Source organism: Orycteropus afer, unplaced genomic scaffold, assembly GCF_000298275.1.
Source record: "Orycteropus afer afer isolate SDZICR_OR568_19922 unplaced genomic scaffold, OryAfe1.0 scaffold00035, whole genome shotgun sequence".
In the NCBI taxonomy this organism is placed as follows: Eukaryota; Metazoa; Chordata; class Mammalia; order Tubulidentata; family Orycteropodidae; genus Orycteropus; species Orycteropus afer.
Genome location: NW_006921622.1, coordinates 5,265,605 through 5,287,844, shown reverse-complemented (window position 1 = coordinate 5,287,844; position 22,240 = coordinate 5,265,605). Strand labels below are relative to the sequence as shown.

Genomic DNA, 22,240 nt, shown 5'->3' with positions numbered 1-22,240 from the left:
TATTGGGGCTCTCAGAATTAATGGGCTATATTGGGAAAGCACCAACCCTTACACACATCATATGGGGTAGTTCTACTCTGTCTTATATGGTTATTGTGAGTGGGAACCAACACAATGGCACACCACAACAACAAACTACATCCTAGTTATACAAACCCCTTGAATCATACAGTTAATACATACCTAAAAGAACAAAACATTAAACAGCAAGAAAACTGTTTCCACAGTAACCTCTCCCAAAAATTCAGGTCCTGTTTCAAGTAGCTCCTCAGGCAAACACAGAAAAGTCTATTATTATAACAGTAGTTATGTGTGCCAGACGATTCACACAGCCTAGTACAGGTGGGGCAGATGGCATTAATGAAAAGCAGATCCTGAACTTTGGGCTTGTTCTGATGAAAGCAATGAAAATAGTAAAATGGATAAAATAATTACACATGTACACAAAAATCTAGAGGAATTGGAATCATGTAACTTTGCAAAGAGACATAAGAAAGTATTGAGATTTGTCACAAATCATGCTGCTGATTAGTGGCCAAGCAGAATAAAGAATCTAGATCTCTGGGCTTCAAATTTATAATTTTTGCTACACTGCTAAGTAAAAGGGAAATCATATTCATTGCAAAAGTTGATTACATTCAGAAAGCAACAATCAAGAAGTTAAGGCTGGTGGTTGAAACCCACCAGCCACTCCTCGGAAGGAAGGTTGGGAAATCTACTTCCATAGTGATACTGCCTCGGAAACCCAAGGAGGGGTCGCTATGAGTCAGGTCCAACTCGACGGCAAAGAACAACAAACAACAACAGGAAAAAAAAAACTTTTAAAATTAATATATTCATTTTTTTTATTGTTGCCACAAACAAATTACACAAAACTTTGTGAATTAAACTCAAATTTACTATTTCACAGTTTCTGTAGGTTACAGGTCTAGGCACAGCGTGACTTAGTTCTTTACTTAAGAGTTTCGTAAGTTGTTGACTCATTGTGCTCCTTACTGGGGATGAATTCCCTTTCAATCTCATTCATGTTGTTGGCAAAACCGAATTCCATGTGATTGTCAAACAGAGGCCCACATTTCCTTATTGGTTGTTAATTGGGAATTGTTATCAGCTTCTAGAGGTCACCTGCATTCCTTGGGTTTTGTCACACTTTCTCCACTTTTAAAGCCAGCAAAAACAGGTCAAGTTCTTCTCATACTTCGAATCTCTGACCTGTTCTCTGCCTCTTCTCTCTCGCCTTCCTCTCCTGCAATATCTCTCAAACAGACCCTCCCATCCACTTCTCTTGCCTTTAAGGGTTCATGAGATTACTTTGAAGCTACCTGAATAATTCAGGATAAATCCCTATTTTAAGGTCAGTTGATTGATAACCTTAATTCCACCTCCCAAATCCATTCAGAGACAAACCTAGATCAGCGTTTGACTGAATAACGGTTGTTGTGAGTTGTCAAGTCATTACTGTCTGATAGTAACCTTATGTATAACACAATAAACTATTTCCTACTCCTGCACAACCTTCATGATCACTGTTAAGTTTGAGGCCATTGTTGAGTACCAATAAACAACATCATGACAAGTGGAGAAGAAAAGAAGTTGTCAAAATTTTCATTCTGCTTAGATCAACAACCAACATCTACTGGAACAGCATATCAAGGAATCAAACAAAGTATTTCATTGGGAAAGTCTGGTGCAAAAGACCTCTTTAAATTTTTAAAAAGCAAAGATGTCAGTCACTTGGAATGTTAAGGTGTGTTTGACTCAAGCTACAGTTTTTTTCACCTCATATACATGTGAAAATTGGATAGTGAAAAAAAATACAGAAGAATTATTGGTGCATTAGAACCATGGTGGTGGTGGTGTTGTTACGTGCCATCAAGTTGGACCCGACTTATAGTGACCCCTCCTTGGGTTTCCGAGGCAGTATCACTATGGAAGTAGATTGCCCCATCTTCCTTCCGAGGAGTGGCTGGTGGGTTTGAACTGCCAGCCTTCTGGTTAGCAGTCAAGTGCCTTAGGCACTATGCTACCAGAGCTCCCAGAACTACGGTGTTAGAGATGAATAGAATATTGAGTACATTGTGGACTGCCCTAAGAACAGTAAATCACTCTTAGAAGAAATACCACCAGATGTTCCTCAGCAGCAAGAATGGCAAGAATGCAACTCGCTTACTTTGGATATGTCATCAGGAAAGACCACTCACTAGAAAAAGACATGCTTAAAAAAGTAGCTAAAATGAAGGAAACACTAAAAAAAAAAAAAATGATTGAAACAACAGTGGCAACAGTGGACTGAGTAAGTTTGTTGTTGTTTGGTTCTGTCAAGTTGTTTCTGATTCAATGAGACTGACCCTATGTATAACAAAATGAAACATTGCCAGTCCTGTACCAGCCCCTTGGAGCCACTTGTTGCAGCCACTGTGTCAATTCAGCTCAACAAGAATCTTCTTTTCCACTGACCCTCTACTTCCTTCTCCAGGGACTGGTCCCTCCTAAAAACACTTCCAAATTAAGTGAAACCAAGTCTCACTTCTGAGGAACATTCTGGTTGAACTTCTTCCAAGACAGATGTGTTTGTTCATCTGGGAGCCCTGGCGGCCCAGTAGTTAATGTTCAGCTGCTAACCACAACGTTAGTAATTTTAACCTACCAGAGGCTCCACACAAGAAAGATGTGGCAATTTGCTTTCCTAATGATTTAAAGCCTTGGAAACCCTATGGACAGTTTTACTTCTGAATAACTAGGGAATGGGAATCTTGGGAGGACAACATTATAATTCTGCCTACCATAATTGAGTAAATCCTAATTATTTGCATTGTCCCATTTGCTGTATTTCATGATGTAGACCAAAGTCTATAAAGCCTAAAGTAGTTAGAATCACTGTAAGTTCTTTGACTAATTCACTATTGTTAGGTGTTATCAAGTTGGCTCCAACTCATGGCAACCCTATGTACAACAGAACGAAACTGCCCAGTTGTACGTGATCCTCACAATCCTTGCTATACTTGAGACCATTGAAGCCATTGTGTCAATCCATCTTGTTGAAGGTCTTCTCATTTTGGCTGACCATTCACTTTACCAAGTATGATATCTTTCTCCAGAGAATGGTCCCTTCTGACACCATGACCAAAGTAGGTGAGACAATTCTAGCCTTTGTCACTTCCAAGGACCATTCTGGCTGCAATACTTCCAGGACAAAATTGTTTGTTCTTCTGGCAGACCACAGTACTTTCAGTACTCTTTGACAACACCACAATTCAAAAGCATCAGCTCTTCTTTAGTCTTCTTTATTCATTGTCCAGCTTTCAATAAATGGATACGAGGCAATTGAAAAATATGGCTTGGGTTAGGCACACCTTAGTCTTCAAAGAGACATCTTTGCTCTTCAGCACTTTAAAGAAGTCTTTTGCAACAGATTTGCCCAGTGCAATACATTATCTGATTTCTGGACTAATGCTTCCATGGGTGTTGATTGTGGATCCAAGTAAAACAAAATCTTTGACAAGTTCAATCTTTTCTACATTTATCATGATATTGCTTATTGGTCCAGTTGTGAGGATTTTCATTTTCTTTATGTTGAGATGTAATCCATACTGCAGGCTGTAGTCTTTAATCATCAGTAAGTGTTTCAAGTCATCTTCACTTTCAGCAAGCAAGCTTGTGTCATCATTGGCCTAATAGAGGAAGACAATGAGTCTTTCTCCAATCCTGATGCCATGTTTTTCACATAGTCCAGCTTCTTGGATTATTTGCTCAGCATAGAGATTGAATAAGTATGTGAAAGGATACAATGCTGACACACACTCTTCCTGATTTTAAACCATGCATTATCCTCTTGCTCTGTCTGAGTGACAGCCTGCTGGTCTATGTACAGGTTCCTCATGAGTACAATCAAGTGTTCTGGAATTCTCATTCTTCATAATGTTAGCCATCATCTGTTATGATCCACACAGTCCAACGCTTTTGCATAGTTAATAAAACACAAGTAAATATCTTTCTGGTATTCTTTGCTTACAGCCAAGGTCCATCTGACATCAACAATGATATCCCTTATTCCATGTCCTCTTCTGAATCCAGCTTGCATTTCTGCAAGTTCTGGTTAACATACTGCTGCAACCATTTTTAAATTATCTTCTGCAAAATTTTATTTACATGTGATATTACTGATATTGTTTGATAATTTCTATAATCTGTTGGATCACCTTTGTTTGGAATGGGTACAAATATGGATCTCTTCCAGTCAGTTGGCCAAGTAGCTGTCTTCCAAATTACTTGGTATTATGAGTACGTTCCTCCAGCAGGGCATCCTTTTGTTGAAACATTTCAGCGGGTATTTCATCAATTCCTGGAGCCTTGTTTTTCACCAATTCATTCAGTTTTTCTTTCAATACCATTGGTTCTTTATCATATGCCACCCCTGAAATATGTGAACATTGACCAATTCCTTTTTTACAGTGACTGTGCATTCCTTCCATCTTTTTTTTTTAATGTTTCCTGCACCATTCAGTATTTTTCCCACAAAAATCTTTCAATATTGCAACTCAAGACTTGAATTTTTCCTTCAATTCTTTCAGCTTGAGAAATGCCAAGTGTTTTTTATTTTGGTTTTCTAAGTCCAGATCTTTGCACATTTCATTTCATTGTAATAATTGACTTTGTCTTCTCAAGCTGCTCTTTGAAATGTTCTGTTCAGCTCTTTTATCTTGTCATTTCTTCCATTTACTTTAGTTACTCTCCATTCAAGAGCAAGTTTCAGAGTCTCTTCTGACATCCATTTTGGTATTTTCCTTTCCTGTCTTTTTAATTATCTTATGCTTTCCTCATATATGGTGTTCTTGATGTCATCCCACAACTTGTCTGGTTTTCAGTCATTGGTGTTCAGTGTGTCAAATCTATTCTTCAGATGGTGTCTAAATTCAGGTAGGATAGAATCAAAATCATATATAGGCTCTGGTGGACTTGTTTTAGTTCGCTGTAAAATAAATAAGTACCACTGTGATTACTTATCATAGTTTCCAGAGTTCATTTGCAGAGTACTAGGTTCTCTCCAACTACTTTTATCAGTAAAATTCCCTGCTCACCCTCACTTGAGAGAATCTCAGTCTACAGACACGTTGGACATAATTCAAAGGATATGTCTTTTGAAATTTGTATTATATTTATTTAAAATATATTGTTACTTGATTTTATGTATTTCTGTTGAGTTTTTATATATGACTAAATTAATTTTGAAGAATATGTGTCAATATAAATTTAGCAAATAAATAAGCCATCTGCCTCTATAAAGATGTAGTCCTGTCAAAAGGAAAGCAAATGATACAAAAGAAAACTTCACTATATTAGTATGAGGATTTATGGAGTAATTCAAAGATCAGCAATTCAAAGCCACCAGAAATTCCATGGAAGAAAAATACCTGGTGATCTGCTCCCATAGATCGTTGTTGTTGTTGTTGTTGTTATGTGCCGTCTAGTCGGCCCCGACTCATAGCCACCCCTCCTTGGGTTTCCGAGGCAGTATCACTATGGAAGTAGGCTTGCCCAACCTTCCTTCCGAGGAGTGGCTGGTGGGTTTGAACCACCAGCCGTCTGGTTAGCAGGCAAGTGTCTTAGCCACTATGCTACTAGGGCTCCTTGCCTAGGAAATCCTATGAGGCAGCTCAACTCTGTTCTATAGAGTCACTATTTTTAGAATCAACTCTATGGAACACAATAATAGAGAAATTAGATGAAATACTATTGTTTGGTTGTCATCTACTGAACAATATTATTTGCTTTAAGATATTTGACAGCTTGATTCCTAGAGTTATCTGGTGAAATTTCAACTATTTAATATCTGTTAATTGGAAGGATCAGTACAAGGCTGGTCCCTATGAGGTTGGGGGAAAAGATGTCCCAAATGTTTAAATTTTCCAAACAGCTGTACCACTCCATCATCTCTAACATAGAGGATAGGATTTACAATGCATCACACAATGGAGGACTATGGCTAAAAGGCCCATATTAAGCAATTCACTACATCATGGTTGTGAACTATAATTCCTCAATTGATGTATACTATGAAGTTGAAATAAAAGAAATGGTAATATTAACAGATTATTATATTATCCAATACACAGTGCTGAATTTATTAAAGAATTATGAAAATTTTTATAGTTTCCTTATTTAAACTGTACACACACATGTATATATCAAAGATACTGATTTTATTACCTTGATAATCAAGAATTCTATGGAAGAAACTAAAGTTCCCTGAAAAATGTGACTTGAGACAGAATGAATCATGTAAGTACCATGTATGTATGACTTCAAAATTCTGCTGCTCCTCAGCCCCTGCCATACATCCACAATTTCTTTTATCCTTAGAAATGAGCCAAACTATTACAACCAAATCTCTTCCTTAATGAAAAATTCAGGTGAAATAACACCATAATAAAACCGATGCTTACATAAAAGCAAAGCACACATCAAGGTACATGTCCCTTAAGTTTTCTGCAAATTTGAATACTAAACACTAAAATTAAAGTTATAACATCTCAATTCTTAGATGAAAAATTTAATTATCCTCATATATCCCTAATACTGTATAATGTCAAACTCTAAAATGCACAATTAATATTCATTGAACAGACTAGGGATAACCTTTGGACAAATCCTATTTGCTGCCTAATTTTGTGTGGCTCATGAGCTCAGGATTACTTATGAAAGTTTCAATGATTGGAAAATATTCAAAGGAATAATATTTTACAACATATGAATATTATATATAATTTAAATTTCAGTATCCATAAATAAAATTTTATTATAACACAGTCATAGATTGTCTATGACTGTTTTGGCAGCATAGTGGCAGAGTTGAGTGGCTAGAACATAGACTATGTAGCTTGAAAAGCCAAAATTACTTCTGATTTTTTGTTCACATAGTATTTTTACCAGGATAGATTATATGCTGCATCATAAAGCAAGTCTTAATTAATTAAAAAGAATTGTAATCAAAAATTGTATGTGCTCAAAACAATTAAATTAGAAGTCAATAATAATACAATATCTATAAAGTATGCAGGTGGGAAGCAAAGTACACATTTCTAAATAATCCATGTGTCAAAGCAGACATCACAAGAGAAATCACAATGTGTTCAAAGTGAATAGGTTATGAAAAAATGAATCAAGGGAACTCAAAGTAAATATAAAGAAGAAATAATAAAGAGCAGAAATAAATCAGAGATGAACAATAAAGAAAATTAACAAAGTCAAAAGCTAGTTCTTTGAAAATATGAACAGAGTAATTAAAATACTAGTTAGAATGATTAAAATCATTGATAGAAGGCTTTATCTTAATAAGGCAGCAGGAGGAAAATAAATAAAGTAAGTAGAAGGAAGCTAATGATATAGGAACAGAAATGATTTGGCTAGAAAGCATACAGAAAATAGACAAAATTATCAAGGTAAATGTCTGTGAAGAGCTCATCAAAATTAGCAAGAGAGACAGAGAGAGGAAAGAGAGAACACAAAAAACAAATACCAGTATCAAGAATATAAGAGGGGTTGTCAGTACAGATCCTACAAGCATTGAAAGAGTAGTAAGTGAATATTACGAACAACTTTGTGTCAAAAAATTTGATATAAAAACCAGGGGAAAAAATGGATTTAATGGAAATTAAAAACTGAGCTCTAGTAGCATAGTGCCTAAGGCACTTGACTGCCAACCAGAAGGCTGGCGGTTCAAATCCACCAGCCACTCCTCGGAAGGAAGGTTGGGCAATCTACTTCCGTAGTGATACCTCCTCGGAAACCCAAGGAGGGGTCGCTATGAGTCAGGTCTGACTTCACGGCACATAACAACAATAACAACAACGACATTTATCAAAAGGAGCTCTAGTAGCATAGTGCCTAAGGCACTTGATTGCTAACCAGAAAACTGGTGGTTCAAACCCACCAGCCACTCCTTGGAACGAAGGTTGGGAGATCTATTTCTGTAGTGATACTGCCTTGGAAACCCAAGAAGGATCTCTATGATTTGAGTCCGACTTGAGGGCACACAACAACAACAACATTTATCAAAATATATCAATAAGAAGATTAATACACAATCTACAAACTTGGAGAATATATTCGTAAAACATGTATCTTAAAAAGGACAGGAATTCAAGATACAGGCTATCTCTGGATTATGAATGTCTGATTTATATACAACCTATAGTTACTAAACAACCCCCGTAAATCCTTTATTAAAAATTCAAGGTATATACTATGGTTCGTGGAAACAAGACTGGGCAATCTACTTCCGTAAAGATTTACCACCTCAGAAACCCAATGTGTGTCGTTAGTTTGACAGTGGGTTTGGTTTTTGGTTTTGACTATGGTTCATAGTAATAAACGAGTGTTACTTTGTAATGCATATTAAAACATTATTATTACTATTATATTATTATGTTAAAGACATTTCAGTATATCTGAAGTGTTTGCTTAATGTTTTATATTTATAGAAATATACACTATATACTATATATTAAGACAAGCATTTGACTGACGTTAGATATGAACTGTGCCTAACTGTTCTGATTTATGTACAAATTCACTCACCGTCGTCGAGTCAGATCCAACTCATAGCAACCCCTCCTTGGGTTTCCAAGGCAGTATCACTATGGGAGTAGATTGCCCAATCTTCCTTCTGAGGAGTGGCTGGTGGGTTTGAACTGCCAGCCTTCTGGTTAGCAGTCAAATTCTTTAGGCACTATGCCACCAGAGCAAATTCAATTTAAATACAGATTTAGGAATGGAATTTAATCATAATCTGGGAACTGCTAGTATATAAAACCCATACAACTCATTAATAAAAAGACAAGCATCTCTATTAAAAAAAAAAAAAAAGGCAAAATTTGTGAAAAGAAAATTCACATAAAAAGTATAGAAATAACCAATAATCCCATGCAAAAGTGCTCAGAATCCAGTTATTAGCAAAAGTAAAATTAAAACCACAATGAGCTATTACTACGAAATTACAAGAGCAACCAAAATGAAAAACTACATGTAAGAAACTTGCAGAAGTATAGGTCCATTACCTCTCTCCATAAAGAAAAAAGACCAAATATTGGAAGGATGTGGAATATTGGGAATTCTTGAATTGTTACTGGGAGTGTGAAATGGTACAACTACCCATAAAAACCTCTGGCGATTTTTCATAAAATTAAACTTTCATGTACCCTGTGACATAGAACATCCACTCCTAGCTATTTATCAAAGGAAATGAAAATATAATGCTTATTTTGGTCTTTTAGTGCTGTTTTAACAGAAAATACCACAAATGGGTGCGTTTAACAAACAGGGATTTATCGTTTTGCAGTTCAGTAGACTAGAAGTCCGAGTTCAAAGTGCCAGCTCTAGGGGCTGGGTGAAAGCCCCTCAGTCTTGGGCTTTAGCTCTGCCTCTTGCTCTCGGACCACTGAAGTTAGAGGCATCTCTTAGCTCTGACTGCTGCTGGCTGCTCAGGCTAACAAGCCCAAGATCTGACAAGTAAAATGGCAATCCCAAGATTATCAAGTGAAACAGCAGGCCACTAATTCAAGTCCATTAACAGTTCCAGGATCAGGAGATAACACAGCAGGCCACTGAGATAAAACTCAGCTACATGCAGGGTCAAAAAGCATGCCCCAAAGCTCCAGAAACTCAGGAATGGCATAATGGCCTCTAAATGCATCCATATTATGTGGTGATTTGTGGAGTTTTCATTATCTTTTAAATTGCCTAAGGCACTTGACTGTTAAGCAGAAGGCTGGCGGTTCAAACCCACCAGCCACTCCTCGGAAAGAAGGTTGAGCAATCTACTTCTGTAGTGATGCTGCCTCGGAAACCCAAGGAAGGGCTGCTATAAGTCTAGTCTGACTCCACAGCACACAACAACAACAACAACATTATTGCAAAGATATATTTGAATTTGCGGTCATGGTAGAATTTTTCTAAATACAATGCTACATAATTTAAAAAACCAATACTGCACTTTAATCACTCTTTGTCAGGCTGTATTATTGTTAGGTGCTGTCAACTCAGCTTGACTTACAGTGACCCTAAGTACAGTCTCAGTACCCTAAGTACAGAACAAAACACTGCCCAATCCTACACCAGCCTCACAATCCTTGCCAAACCTGAGCCCATTGCTGCAGCCATTATGTCAATCCATCTAGTTGAGGGCCTTCATCTTTCTCGCCGACTCTCCACTTTAGAAGCATGATATCCTTCTCTAGGGAATAGACCCTTCTGACAACGTGACCAAAGTAAGTGAGAGGTCTGGCCATTCTCTTTTCCAAGGTGCATTCTGGCTGCCCTTTCCAGGACAGGACTGTTAGTTCTTTTGGCAGTCCATGGTGCATTTAGTAGTCTTCAACAACAACAACAACACACACACACACAAGAATCAACTCTTCTTTGGTCTTTGTTATTCATTATTGACCTTTCACATACATATGAAGCAATAGAAAACACCATGGCTTGGTCTCGGTGCACTTTAGTCATCAAAGATACATCTTTGCTCTTCAGCACTTTAAAGAAGTCTTTTGCATCAGATTTTCCCAGTGCAGTAAGTCATCTGATGTCTTGACTGCTGCTTCCGTTGATGATGATTGTGGAACCAAGTATTATGAAATCTTTGACAACTTCAATCTGCTCTCCACTTATTGTGATGCTGTTTATTGGTCCCATTGTGAGGATTTTCGTTTTCTCAATGTTTAGGTGTAGTCCATACTGCACACTGTAGTCTTTAATTTTCATCAGTAAGTTCTTCAAGTCATCTTCACTTTCAGCAAGCAAGATTGTGTCATCTGCTTATCTCAGGTTGTTAACGAGTTTTATTCCAGTCCTGATGCCACATTCTTCTTCTGCTTATCTCAGGTTATTAACGAGTCTCAGGTTGTTAACCTGAGTTAGTCCAGCTTTTCTGATTATTTGCTCAGCATACAGATTGAATAAGTACGGTGAAAGGACACAACCTGACACACTCCCTTCCTGATTTAAAACCATACATTATCCTCTTGTTCTGTTAAAACCATAGCCTCCTGGTCTATGTACAGATTCCTCATTAGCACAAAAGTGTTCTGGAATTCCCATTCTTCTCAATGTTATCTATAATTTGTTATGATCCACAAAATCAAATGCTTTTGCATAAATCACAAGTAAACATCTTTCTGGTATTTTTTGCTTTCAGCCAAGATCCATCTGACATCAGCAGTGACATCCCTTACTCCATGTCCTCTTCTGAATCCAGATTGCATTTCTGTAAGTCCCTTGCCAATATACTGCTGCAACTGTTTTTGAACTACCTTCATTAAGATTTTACTTGTGTGACTCCATCCAGCTTTCTCAGACTGATGGTTTCCCTCATCCAGGATGATGTCTTTGTTTTTTCTTTGTCATGTCCAAGGTTTAATAAAAATGTCTCTATCTGGGGGGAAAATAAAAGATTTTACTTGCAAGTGATAATAATATTGTTTGATAATTCCCACATTCTATAGGGTCACCTTTCTTTGGAGTGGGTACAAATATGAATCTCTTCCAATTAATTGGCTGGGTAGCTGCCTTCCAAATTTCTCATATAGACGAATGAGTGCCTTCAGTGTGGCATCTGTTTGTTGAAACATCTCAATGTGCATTCTTTCAATTCCTGAAGCCTTGTTTTTTGCCAATTCCTTCAGTGCAGCTTTGTTTCTTTCTATAATACCATTGGTTCTTGACCCTATGCCATCTCTTGAAATGGATAAATATTGACCAATTCTTTTTGGTGCAGTGATTTTATGTATTCCTTCCTTCTTCTTTTGGTATTTCCTGTATCAGTCAATATTTTGCCCATGGACTCTTTCAGTATTGCAACTCAAAGCTTGAATTTTTTCTTCAGTTCTTTCAGCTTCAGAAATGCTGGGTGTGTTCTTTCCTTTTGGTTTTCTAACTCCAGGTCTTTGCACATTTCATTATAATAATTGACTTTGCCTTTGAAATAATTGGCAGCTGGTCTTTGAAATCTGTTCAGCTCTTTTATCTTGTCATTTCTTCCATTTGTTTTAGCTACCTTCCATTCAAGGGCAAGTTTCAGAGTGTCTTCTGACATCCATTTTGGTCTTTTCTTCCTTTCCTGACTTTTTAATGACCTTTTACTTTCTCAGGTATGATGTTTTTGATGTTATCCCACAATTCATCTGGTTTTCAGTTCTTGGTGTTCAATGCATCAAATATATTCTTTAGATGGTCTCTAAATTCAGGTGGCATATAATCAAGGTCCTATTCTGGAGCTTGTGGACTTGTTTCAATTGTCTTCAGCTTCCACTGGAACTTACATATGGGCAGTTGATGGTCTGTTCCACAGTCAGTTCCTGGCCTTGTTTTAGCTGAAGTTGTTGAACTTCTCAATCATCTCTTTCCATAGATGCAGTTGATCATATTACTGTGTATTCCATATGGTGAAGTCCACGTGTATAACCTCCATTTATATTGCTGAAAAAAGGTATTTATAATGAATATGACATTGGTCTTGCAAAATTCTATCATGTGATCTCCAGAGTAATTTCTATCACCAAAATCTTATTTTCCCACTACTGATGATTCTTCTTTGTTTCCAACTTTTGCATTGTATTCCAATCACTAGTAATAATCAACACATCTTATTGCATGTTTGGTCAATTTCAGTCTGCAGAAGTTGGTAAAAATCTTCAATTTCTTTGTCTTTGGTGGTTGCTATATAAATTTTAATAGTAATAGTATTAATTGGTCTTCCTTGTAGGCATATGGATATTATCCTATCACTGACAGCATTTGCTTCAGGATAGATCTTGAAACATTCTTTGTGATGATGAATGCCAAATCATTTCTCTTCAATTTGTCAGTCCTGGCATAGGAGACAGTATGGTAGATTTCAAATATTGACACAGTGATGTTTTTAGTACTCTAATACATTTTCAGACTTAGCTCTGAAAACGTCAAGGCATTAGACATGGAGTTCCACCAAGATGGTTGAATAGGCAGACAAGCTACAGAGAACCTCTGCAACAAAGCAATGAGAAAGCAATTTAAACTGATACAGAGGACAATGCTAGAACGCTGAGTTTTGAAGGAAAGGATAAAGAAGTGGATGAGTTTGAATTTTTTTTTTTTTTAAGTAGAAAATCCTCCATGAAAACAGTGAGTAAGGACATATGGAGCTGCAGATTGCCAACTGTCCAGAGGGCACAGCCATTTTGAGTATTTTCCAATAGCAATCTAAGAATTGGCTCTGTTCACCAAGGACTGCATGGGCAAAGACTGTGTTGGTACCTGACACTAGAAAGGAAAATAGAAAAGAAGGAGAACAATATTTGCAAATGGCATGCCCATTTTGGATATATGCTATGTTAGACTGGGTTCTCTAAAGAACAAAACCAGTAAAGCTTATATACATAGAGAGAGAGAAATTTATCTTAGGAAAATGGCTCACACACTTATAGAAGCTGGAAAGTCCAAAGTTCTTGGATCAAAAGTCAAGCTGGAGGCTTTTCCCAACCCTTGCAGCTGCAGGGGCTGGGGAGCTCAAGACTGGCAGTCAGTATACTGTCTGTTGACTCTAATGAATGACGAATCCAAGATCTCCAAGCCGAATGGTGGATTGTTCACTCATAGACAGTTGTAGGCAGCACAACAGAATTCTGATCCACAGAAGAATGTCTCCCCTTCCAGGATGTCCATAAATATACTGGAAGCAGGCCACACCAGTAGGGAAACTCCCTTTCAACAGATTGGCCGCTCATCTGATCCCATCATGGGAACAACCACATCACAACCGCTTAAACCACACAGAATTGTGGTCCAGCCAAGTTGATACACAGCTCCAACTACTACATATGCAAATGGAATTCTTAACAAGATAATGACCTAAGAATAGGCTCCATTTCCTGAGACCAGCATGGGCAACACACCAGAGGCTGGAAAGGTGCGATATTCCCCTTGTTACTTTTACATCCCACATGCTCTTGGTGAAGAGAAGTGTAGCATTGCCTGCCTACACCAACCTTCTTGACCAGATAGAGCCTGGGTATCATTCCCATCCCCCCCCACAGTTCTGTTTTTGTTTGTTTTTAAATCATTGTTTCTACCTTCCTCCTTTCTTCTTTATTTTATGTATTTTTATATTTTTCTTTTTTTTTTCTCTTTTTACTGGTTCCCTTGTTTTCTTACTTTTAATTATTCCCATCCCTTGTTTTTCCTTCTGTAGTTTTCTCATTTTTTCTTTACTATTCCTTTATTCTTGCTCTTTCCTCTCCCTCCTCCCTTTCCTCATATTGTGGCTTTTCCCCCTATTTTCTCACTATCTTACTTTTATCTCTTTTAAAAATATTTTGAAATTTTTTCCTCTCACTTATTACTATTCCCCCCAATTGTCCATGTTTGTTCTTGCACTTTGAATTTTTTGTTGTCTTATTTTTACTTTATTTTTTTAAATTATTTTGTCTGAGTGGGAGAAAGCAACCATTCCCACACAAGCCAACCATAACTGCACCTCCTATAGCCCAACCCCCTGAGGGCCACCACTTGCATTTGCACCAGCTGACCAACAATAGGTGGTGGCCAATACCTACTCAACTCATTGTCAACTGTTCTTTAAGGACAGCTAACAGAGATCCTTACACATTTCTAATTCTCTATCACTTCCACCAGGAGACAGGTGGTGAGTGTCTAACTGCTAACAACTATTGAATAGAAGAGTACAATGCCCTACTTACCCAGATATATTAAAACAAAACAAAGGAAAAAAAAATCTTAGGCGAATCACACCAACATACATCCACAAATTAAACATAAATAGAACACCATCAAAATGTCTTGGAGGCAACAGACCATCACAGTCAACACAAAGAAGCAAGATCAAGTAGTAGAAACAAGGGACCAGGATACAAACCCAGAAAACATCCCTGGAAGAAGCAGCATTGCAACTCCCTGATAAGAATTTCAAAAGAATCATATCTGGGTACCTTCAATGGATTGAGAGACAGATCAAGGAGAACAATCACAAAATTAAGGAAAACATGGACAAAACACTAGAAAAATTTAGGAAAACAATGCAAGAAAAAAATGACAAAATAAACAAAAAACTAGAAATGATACAAAAACAACAAATAGGAATCTGTAAGATTAATATTAAAATTTCAGAAATAGATAAGACATTGAATGGTGAGTAGGCAAAAGAGCAGAATCAAATCAATGGAAGACAGATTTAATGAGACTGAACACAAATACCTCAATACTACTTTGTTAAGGGATTAATCAGAGAAAAGATCAAAATGAAATAAAGCAAGCCTGAAATTCATGTGGGATAACATCAAGAGCAATAACCTACATGCAATTGGAATTGCAGAACAGGGAGAGACAAATAAAACTACAAAGAATATTGTCAAAGACTTGTTGGAAGAGAAGTCCACTAATATGATGAAAGACAAGAATAAATCCATTCAAGAGGTTCAATGGACCCGAAATGATAGACACCAAAAGAAAATTCCAAAGATATATCATAATCAAACTCATCAAACCAAAGACAAAGAAAGAATCCTGAAAGCAGCATGGGAAAAATGAAAAGTTATCAACAGAGGGCAACCAATAAGAGTAAGCTCTGATTTATCAGCAGAAACCATGTAGACAAAAAGGCAATGGGGTGATATATGTTGTTGTTGTTGTTATATGCCATTGAGTTGGACCCGACTCATAGCAACTCCTCCTTGGGTTTCTGAGGCAGTATCATTATGGAAGTAGATTGCCCCATCTTCCTTCCAAGGAGTGGCTGGTAGGTTTGAACCTCCAGCCTTCTGTTAGCAGTCAAGTGCCTTAGGCACTATATGCTACTAGAGCTCCAAAACCCTTAAAAAGAAATACTGCCAACCAATAATTAAATACCCAGCAAAATTATCCCCCAAATATGAGGGTGAAATTAGGAGATTTCCACATAAGCAGAAATTAAGGGAATTTGTTAAAACCAGACCAACCTTACAAGATATGCTAAAGGGAGTCCTTTGGACAAAGAACCAACAAAAGCAAACAAAAACAGATGATTAACACACATGATAACATAACCCAGAAACCAAACCACATATATAAGTATCTAAAGTAAAATAAGCTTTGTTGTTGTTGTTGTTGTTTGCCATCGAGTTGGCCCTGACTCATAGCGACCCCTCCTTGGGTTTCCAAGGCAGTATCACTATGGAAGTAGGATTGCCCGAACTTCTTTCTGAGGAGTGGCTGGTGGGTTTGAACCACCAGCCTTCTGGTGAGCAGTCAAGTGCCTTAGGCACTATGCTAGCAGAGCTCCTACAAAACTGTAAACAGGGAACCAGAGACAGCAATTGGTAAACAACTAGAAACTAAGGAGAGGGAAAATATAGTATAGCTATAGAACTTCTAAATGGTGAGGAAGTCAATTGGGAGCTAGACTGAAACTTGGGGAAAAAATTATGAATCACAAGGTAAGCTCAAAGAAAAATAATAAAACTTCCCATCAAAACAAACAAGAGAACAAGCACAAACACTTAACAAATACTAAAATAATAGGGAGCTCTGGTAGCGTAGTGGCTAAGGCACTTGACTGCTAACCAGAAGGCTGGCGGTTCAAACCTACCAGCCACTCCCTGGAAGGAAGATGGGGCAATCTACTTCCATAGTGATACAGCCCTGGAAACCCAAGGAGGGGTCGCTATGTGTCAGGTCTGACTCAATGGCACATAACAACAACAACAAAAATAATAGCAAAGGAGATAACACAATTCATATGAAAATGAGCTCACTAGAGAAAATTATATGGAACAGAAAAATCAGCAACACCATAATAAAAAACACATAACAAAAATGACATCATTAATTCATACTTGTCTATAATTACACTGAATGTAGATGGATTAAATACACCAGTCAAGAGGTGAAGAGTTGCAGACTAGATAAGAAAACATGACCCATCAATATGCTGTCTACAAGAGACTCACCTTAGACACAAAGACAAAAATAAACTAGAAATCAAAGTTTAGAAATGATGTATTAAGCAAATGGCAATCAAAAAAGGGCAGGAGTAGCAATATTAATTTCTGATAAAATAGACTTCAAGACAAAAGTCACTATAAGAGACAAGGAAGGACATTATATAATGATTAAAGGATCAATTAAACAAGAAGACATAACCATAATAAATATCTATACACCCAATAAAAGAACCCCAAAATACATAAAGCATACTTTTTAACAAAATTGAAAAGACAAATAGATGACTCCACAGTAATAATACACCCTTTTAATAAAAGAACAACTGGAAAAGAAATTCAACAAAGATCCAGAAGAACTAAAGAATACAATCAACCAACTTGATCATATAGATATCTACTAAGTATTCCATTCAACAAGAGCACAATATACATTCTTTTCCAGATGGAAGATTCTCCAGGATAGGCCATATTTTAAGCCACAAAGCCAGCCTCAAAAAATTTAAAAACACTGAAGTGTTGCAAAGAATCTTCTCAGATCACAACGCTGTAAAGTTAGAAATCAACAATAGAAAAACCAATGGGAAAAGAGCAAACACATGGAAACTGAATAACACTCTCCTTAAAAATGACTGGATAATAGAAGAAATTAAATTAAAAATTTCTTTGAATAAAATGAGAATGAAAGCACAATATAACAAAACCTTTGGGACACAGCAAAAGCAGTGATCAGAGGACAATTTATAGCAATAGATGCGCACAACAAAAAAGAGGAAAGCGCCAAAATCAAGACCTTAACCTCCAACATCTCTATAATTTAGCAAAAAAAAAAAAAAAAAAGAAAGAAAAGCCTACAATCACCAGAAGTAATAATAAAGATTTGAGCAAAAATAAATGAAACAAAAAATAGAAAGACTATAGAAAAAATTAACAAGACTAGAAGTTGGATATTTGAAAAGACTAACAAAATCAGTAAACCACCGGAAAACTTAACAAGGAAAAAATGAGAAGATGCAAATAACATGAATAAGAAATGAAATGGGTGACATCACAACAAAACCAAAAGAAATAATAAGAATAATATCTATTTGGATATGAAGGATCCATAAGGATACTATGAAGTACTGTACTCCAATACATTTGAAAATCTAGAAGAAATGGACAGATTTCTAAAAACTCACTACTTACTCAAACCAAAGGAGCTCAGTTATTGTAGCACCTAAGGCATTTGACTCCTAAGTAGTAGCCTGGCGGTTCAAACCCACTAGCCAATCCTTGGAAGGAAGGTTGACAATCTACTTCCATAGTGATACTGCCTCAGAAACCCAAGGAGGGGTCACTATGAGTCAGATACCACTCAGTGGCAGTGATAGTTTATCTAAACTAATAGAGACTGAAGTAGAAAATCTGAACACACCCATAACAAAAGAAGAAATTGAACAAGTTATCAAAAAATAACTGTTGTTATCAACAACAACAAAAAATCCTGGCCCAGATGGTTTCATTGCAGAATTCTACCAATCATTCAGAGAAGAACTGACACCAATCCTAACTCAAACTATTCCAGAACAAAGAGAAGGATGGAATCCTCCCAAATTCATTTTATGAAGCAAGCATAACTGATACAAAAACCAGGCAATGACACAATTAAAAAGGAAAACCACAGAGCAATATCCCTCATGAATATAGATATAAAAATCTTCAACAAAATCCTAACCAATAGACTCCTACAACATATAAAAAAAATAATACATCTTGACCAAGTGGGATTCATACCAGGTATGCAAGAGTGGTTCAACATTAGAAAAACAATCTACATAATCCATCACTTAAGTAAAATAAAGGAAAAGATGATCATATCATATCATGATCATATCAACAGATGCAGAAAAGGCATCTGATGAACTCCAACATCCATTCCTGATAAAAACTCTCAGAAAAATAGGAACAGAAGGGAAATTCCTCAACATAGCAAAGAGCATATATGCAAAATCAACAGCTAACACTATTCTCAATAGAGAGAGACTGGAATCATTCCCTTTGCAAACAGGCACCAGACAAGGATGTCCTCTATCACCACTTCTATTCAACATTGTATTGGGAATCTTAGCCAGGACAGTGATGCAAGAAAGGGAAATTAAAGGCATCCACATTAGTAAGGAAGAAGTAAAACTATCCATATTTGCAGATGATATGATACTACACATAGAAAACCCAAGAGATTCAGCAAGAAAACTATTGGAACTTATTGAAAGACTTAACATAGTGGCAGTATACAAGATCAACATACCCAAATCAGTTGCATTCCCCTACATCAACAAAGAGGTGTCTGAAAAGGAAATAGGGAAATCAATACCATTTATAATAGCTACCAAAAAGATAAAATACTTGGGAACAAATCTCGCTAGGAATACAACAGACCTATACATAGAAAACTTCAAGAAACTATAGGAGATCTACATAAATGGAAATACACACCATGCTCATGGATAAGAAGATGGAACATTGTGAGAATGTTAAAACTACCCAAAACAATCTATATATTAATGGAATCTCAATCCAGATTCCATTGACCTTCTTTAAACACATGGAAAAACCAATCAATAATTTTACATGAAAAGGAAAGAGACTCAGATAAGCAAAATACTAATGAAGAATACTAATGGTAGGAGGTCTCACACATCCAGATCTCAAAACCTACTACATAGGCACAATTGTCCCAATAGCCTGATTTTGGTAAACGATCAACACATAGACCAGTGGAACAGAATTAAGAATCCAGAAATCAATTTATCCACCTATGGTCAGCTGATCTTTGACAAAGGGCCAAAATATATGGAAAGAAAAAGAAATAATCTCTTTCACAAATGGTGCTGGCAAAACTGGATATCCATTTGCAGAAAAATGAAACAAGATCTGTACCTCACACCACACACAAAAACTAACTCCAGATTTATCAAAGACTTAAATGTGAAACCTGAAACTATAAAGTTTATCAAAGAAAAAAATAGGGGCAAACCTAGGGGTCCTAATTTATGGCATAAATAGACTATCAAGTATAACACAAGATTCAGAAATAACAGAAGATAAACTAGATTAGGACCTTCTAAAAATTAAATTCTTATGTGCATCTGCTAAAAAGGCGAGGAGGCCACATCTCCAGACCTCCTCTAACCCCACAAGAGAAAGACAGAGTCACTACCAATAACCCAAGGCCTAATCCTGCAAGGCCAGACATGCTGCCTCCCTCCAGCCCTTTCACCAACCGTTTCTCCCCAAGCACCCACCACTTCTCTTCTGGGTTCGATAATTCACTGCAGTGGCCACACAGAACTCACAGATTATGGGGTTTTTTAGGGAAGCACCAGGCTACGATTCAAGTTCAGGAAGATTGCTCAGTCTCTCTCCCAGCCTGCAGTCTTTCAGTCAGCCAATAGTCTCTCACAGTCTCTCTCCCAGCAATGCGTGTCCCCCGGTGTCTTTCTCAGCAATGTGTGTCTCTTGCGTCTCTTTCCTAGCAGAGCATCTTTTTCAGCAGCACATCTTCCTCAACCAGAAGTCAGAGAGACTTCTTCTGCCTCTAGGAGGCCTCCTTTTGAGTCTGGCAGAGAGGCCAGACTAACCAATTACAACATCAGAATTCTAAGCATCTGAAAGAGAACAGGAACCTCCCAGAACATTGCTTTGTGTTGCGCCCAACAGAAATACCTCAGGTGGATAACTTTTACAATCAGGAGCTCCTCAGTTGCTCACAGGATATTCCACCACAGAGTTTACAAACACTTATGGCTAGAAAAGCCACACTAAGTAATTTACTACTCCACAGCATCAAAACGTCTTCAAAAGAATAAAAGGAGAACCTACAGAATGGGAAACACTATTTGGCCCTGACAAAAGACTTATCTTTAAAATTTATAGAAAACTCCTACATCTCAACACCAAAAAGATAAACAATCCAATTAGAAAGTTCTTAGAAGACATGAATAGACACTTCACCAAAGACGACATTCAGGCAGCCAACAAATATGAAGAAAAGTTCACGATCATTAGCCGTTAGAGAGATGCAAATCAAACAACCATGAAACGCCATCTAACCGCAGCATTAATGGCAAAGTTCAATAAGAAAGAAAATAATAAATCCTGGCAAGGTTGTGGAGACATTGGGACTCTCCTACAATGTTAGTGGGACTGTAAAATGATACAAGCACTGTGGAAATCAGTATGATGATTCCTTAAAAAGTTGGAAATAGAAATACCATTTGATCCAGAAATGCCATTGTTGCTGCTGTTGTTAGGTGCCACCGAGTCAACGCTGACTGATAGTGACCCTATGTAACAACAGAATGAAACACCGCCTGATCCTGTGCCAGCCTCACAATCCTTGCTCTACTTGAGCCCATCATTGCAGTCACTGTGTCAATCCACCTCATTGAGGGCCTTTTCCTTTTTCATTGACCCTCCATTTTACCAAGCATGATATCCTCCTCCAGGGAATGGTCCCTTCTGACAACATTATCCAAAGTAGATGAGACAAAATCTGGCCATTCTCACTTCAAAGGAGCATTCTGGCTGCACTTCGTCCGGGACAGATCTCTTACTTCTGGCAGTACATGGTACTTTCAGTATTCTTCGCTAATACCACAACTCAAAAGCATCAACTCTTCTTCAGTCTTTCTTATTCTTTGTCCAGCTTTCACATGCACATGATGTGATGAAAATGCCATGGCTTGGGTTAGGAACACCTTAGCTTTCAAAGAGACATCTTTGTTCTTCAGCACTTTTCAAAGGCCTTTTGCGGCAGATTTGCTCAGAGCAATATGTCATCTGATTTCTTGACCTCTGCTTCCATTGATGTTGATTGTGGAACTCAGTATTATGAAATCTTTGACAATTACAATCTTTTCTCCATTTAACATGATGCTGTTTATTGGTCCAGTTGTGAGGACTTTCATTTTCTTTATGTTGAAGTGTAATCCATACTGAAGGCTGTAGTCTTCAATCTTCATCAGTAAGTGCTTCAAGTTATCTTCACTTTCAGCAAGCAAGTTGTGTCATCTGTGTATTGCAGGCTGTTGATGAGTCTTCCTCCATTCCTGATGCCATGCTCCTCTTCCTGTAGTCCAGGTTCTCAAATTATTTGTTCAGCATACAGATTGAATAAGCATGGTGAAAGGATACAACTCTGCCACACTACCTTCCTGATTTTAAGCCATGCAGTATCCCCTTATTCTATTCTAATGACAACCTCCTTTCCTCTGCACACGTTCCTCATAAGC

The 22,240-nt window shown here is 37.3% G+C and overlaps 1 protein-coding gene across 1 annotated transcript in view; it reads right to left on the bottom strand.

Moving 5' to 3' along the window:
• The window catches only part of MALRD1 (MAM and LDL receptor class A domain containing 1), a 1,363,654-nt gene that overhangs the window by 1,316,210 nt on the left and 25,204 nt on the right, over positions 1-22,240 (bottom strand). The gene's annotated exons all lie outside the window — the stretch shown is intronic.